Raw genomic sequence first — 4,430 nt, forward strand, 5'->3', positions numbered from 1 at the left:
ATAAAAGTGCCACGAAGTGTAAACAAAACATATAGCATTTTTTGTAAAACAAGCATGGATCATCAAAAATTATAGATACGTTTGCAACGTATCAACATCCCTAAGCTTAACTCCTGCTCGTCCTCGAGTCGGTAAGTGATAACAAAAAAAAATTGAGGTGACATGAAGCCAACACAATCTTGATCACGCATGTAAAGCATTATGAGATGGGATCTAAGTACTCTAACATAGGTATGATAGATATAATTCAATTGAACTTAGCAACTATGTTATAACATGAAGAATAACTCAAACAAAGGATCATGAATAATAGTGCATTGAAAGTAAACATAACAAAGTGGTACTCAACATGTCCTTATGGAATAGAAAAACATAAATGCTAGGACACCTTCAAAGTTCAGAGGGTGACTAGATACAAGTAATTTAAGAACAAACAATAGCACAATCATGAATCAATCAATAATAATTTTCGGACTATGCACATTGCACTAATAATGACAACTATGCTCTCTTAATTGGTGCATAAAGAAGAAGATGCAGACTCAACATAAAAGTAAAAGCGAGACTCTTTGCACATTAAACAAGATAAACAAGTTTTATAAACCTTCCAAAAAGTATGGTACTTATTAGTTTTGAGCTCTCATTGCCCCTATCATAAGCATCTTGAATGGTTAAAGTTAATATGAGTCAAAAATGAGCTATATGCTTGCAAATCACAAGTTGAAAATCTCATGCCCCTTGAATACGAGTACCTAAACCTCATGCTACTCAAGTTAGGTCCCAAATAAGTTCTTGTCATTTTATAAGTATACATGTATCATTGAGAAACGCCAACGGGGTATCTCTTGCCCGATGATATGGAGGTACTCTTGTAGGAGCAATACCATGCCAAAATGACAAGACAAACAGATAGTGAGCACCTCAGCAATTTTTTATTTACTGTGGGTATAGCTTTTTATTGTTAATGCTTCATAGAATGCTCACTATGGCCTAGATGTAAATTTCCGCCATGAATGATCCATGGCTTAGATTAGCGGCCCATACGTTTCTCTAACTCATATACAAACTCCATGGACTTATAAGTTTCCATTTTATTTCGCACCGCTAGGTATCCATAAACAAAAGAACATGCCATCAACTAAATATAAGTGCAATGTAGAAAGTGTTCCCCATGAAAGCATGGTTATGCACTACAACAGGACTCCCCCTACAGCAACGCATTTATCTGTATCTAAATGCCAATATAGGCGTTGCTAGTGTCTCTACCAACGAATAAAAATGTGTTGCGTTTTTGGGCGTTGCAAGGGTATAATGCAACGCATATAGGTCCGTTGGTAACCATTGGATAGAGCGTAGCAAAGTAGCAACGGAGGTCGAGCAACTATAGTATCCGTTGGTACATAATATATGGGGATTGAATAATTTATTTCAAAACAATTTTTTTAATTCGGTGGCTTTGTAGCTTCAGATATTGCAGTATTTATTTTCTCATCAAGAGAATATATATACTTAATGCATACATACGAGTATACGACAACACAAAAATTGCAGAATGGGGCCACATTGCATGCAGAAACATTTATATATTTATAATTAAAATCACCATCCACAAATGAAAATTATCTTAAGAGTACACATCTTACAATCTTGGATCATAATATGATACTCTATCTAATCCTATATACATTCCTTCTCGTCCGGTGTCCTCTAATGTAACATTTGAATGTGACGGTTCTTGCTGATATTTTCGGCCTGAAAAAAGAAAGTTTCCATTTTAGAACATATGTGGAAAAAACATTAGGCAAGGGTATTTGAAATTATAGTACCTACTTGTTTACTTGTTCTAGTACCCACAATGCAAAAATATCAAAATACATAAATATATCTAAAACATGGGATATCTTCACGGTGCAAAGCACTAATCTGCATATTTCTTTTCAAGATATGCGTACATATAAAGTAGTCTATTGAAAAATGAAAGCAAAGTGTATACTATGCATCTTTGTCTATGATACCTTTAAATTCACATCCACATATTGCTTGGAATTTCTTCGAACAGTTCAGTAGCATGCCAAAGTTAAGTCATGCAAGATAATCTTTGCTGTCCCTTGCATTTAAAACAGCCCATGGCACCTAGATGTCAAGTCGGTACCACACAGATCAAAGACATAGGAAATACTGAAAGAAGAAATAACTATGATAAACATATGAAAGGACTGATTTAACAGTAGATCAGAATCATTTAATTGACTAGATCTATATAATGGTCAGACACAATACCGCAAAGCTAAACTATCAGTGGGCACGAGCAGTGTAGTTAACTTATATCTCAAGAGCAGGCCAGTATTACACATCTGGAACAAATCTTGGAGCATTATAGCTTACCCACTTGCTCACATATATTTAATTATTTATGAGTTGCCCCTTCTGAAAAGGAGAGTCAAGATGAGAGCATATCAAACTAATATAACAAGGACACATCACATGTTGCTCAGAAGTCAGTTTACTACTTGTCCTGCCATAATAAAAGGAATATATAATGATACCGTGCTTCATGTTATTTTTAAGAAATGATAGATTTTTTTATTAAATACTGGATTAAAGCATAATATCGCAAACAAAACTGCAGTGCCATTTCTCATCTATGATGCAGAAGTTACATTGCAATTTTACGATATAGCTACAGAAAAGTGCAATAGATAAAAGAGACGTACATGTTCATATAATTAGAGATTCCAAAATGTTCATATCACTCACAGATGTTCTCTTCTTAGTTATCCCACATAGCATCAATAACATGCATGTCCTCATAACATCTAGGAGTAACTTGGCTAGATAGCTGCGCCACATATAAGACAGTTCTGTACCTTGAGCTTCCTTGATCTCTTTCTTAATCTACCTCAACAGATCCTGCTGCCTAGCTAGATCCTATGCTCACACGCCTCATTATCCTGAAATAGCCAAATGATAATGGACATGTATTGCACAACAACGGACATTAACAAAAGAATGGACTTGTACTACAAGTTGTACAGAATATGGGCACATAGTTTAGAAGTACTAATTTAGATAGTATCGCACTCAAATTTCAGTTAGGAGTAGGCATATATAATCTGAATTCTGAAGATCAGAGCATACTAGGTTAACATGGAACACTCTGAAACCAAAGATAGAGTAATACCAATGTAAATGACTGAAACCACATCTAAAACATGACTTATCAGAGATAACACTTATCAGAGCAATTCCCATCCAGTGTACGTCTGTACCAAGGCAGTTTGCACACACCGAGCTCCCCAAATTCCATTGACCAGAGACAGCATAAAGTGGGGAAAGATGAAGGAACAACAAAATAAAATACCAACTAAATTGTTGGATCTGCTATAGGGTGATCCAGGGAGCAGGATCGCTGCAGTTCATCGACGAGGCTGATGGACAAGTTGGAGGTCGTCGAGATCGCCGATGCGGGGTCACTCGATGGGGATGAGGGCGATGGCATCACTAGATCACATGGATCAACGCGTCGGGGCTTTGTTCTGGCAAAGACAACACAGATCGGAGCTGCGCGCGTGGTGAAGTGAGGGAGCGATTTCGGATGGCCTGGTAAGGGGGAAATTTTATTATTTGCCCCTCTTTACTTGGTACCTCTATGAATTGCCCTTCTTTACTTTGATCTTATTTTTTTGCCCCTCTTTTCTTTATCACTCTTATCATTTGCCCGTTGACTGACCAGTCCCACACACTATGACGAGAACACCCCGGTACACGTTTTGACTTGGATAGATCGAGCTCTGCTCCATCCGCTCGTTCTCCAGAACAGAGGAGCCACGTGACGGCGGCCGATCCAATTAACCAGCTGGGGCCTAAGGATTTCGCAGGGAGGAGGAGCTGGAGGCGTGGTACAAGGAGAAGCTGGAGCCCAGGAGACGGCGGGGCAACATCGTCAGAGATCGTGCTGGAAATGTCCGGGCTGGCAGAGAAGGTCGGGGGCAGCCATGGCGGCAAGAGGCGACGACGCTGGAACGTGAGCACGCGGGGTCGCGCAGCAGTGTCGAGGATGTCCGCGAGGATGTGGAGCAGGGCGGCGACACGGCTTGGCGGCGCGATGGGAGGACATGCGGGGCGGCAGGGCGCGCGTGACCGCCGCGGCGCTGGCTTGCGTGGCAGCAGGGCGTGCACGACGGCCCCGGCGCCGGCGTTCGTGGCAGCGGGGCGCGCGCGGGCCTGCGAAGTGGCGATGGCGTGCGGCCGGAGGTGGTCGCTAGCGAGGATGGTGGCGGCGATGAGGGTCGGATGGAGGCAACGCATCAAGCCAGTGGCAGTTTTGTCTCGCTGTTCTTTGCTAAATCATCAAAAGAAAAGAAAATAACTTAAAAGGGCAAATGATAGAGTGGCAAAGAAAAGAGGGGCAAAAAATAAGATCAAAGTAA

At 40.7% G+C, this 4,430-nt stretch overlaps 1 long non-coding RNA gene across 1 annotated transcript; it reads right to left on the reverse strand.

Annotated features, from left to right (window-relative positions):
• Positions 1–1,568: 1,568 nt before the first annotated feature.
• LOC127306250 (uncharacterized) lies at positions 1,569–4,130 on the reverse strand. The gene is made up of 2 exons (XR_007854541.2): positions 2,016–4,130; positions 1,569–1,752 (listed from the first exon to the last, which is right to left on the reverse strand). It is a non-coding gene; the product is annotated as an uncharacterized lncRNA (long non-coding RNA).
• Positions 4,131–4,430: the final 300 nt, after the last annotated feature.

The sequence above is a fragment of the Lolium perenne genome, chromosome 6 (assembly GCF_019359855.2).
Source record: "Lolium perenne isolate Kyuss_39 chromosome 6, Kyuss_2.0, whole genome shotgun sequence".
In the NCBI taxonomy this organism is placed as follows: Eukaryota; Viridiplantae; Streptophyta; class Magnoliopsida; order Poales; family Poaceae; genus Lolium; species Lolium perenne.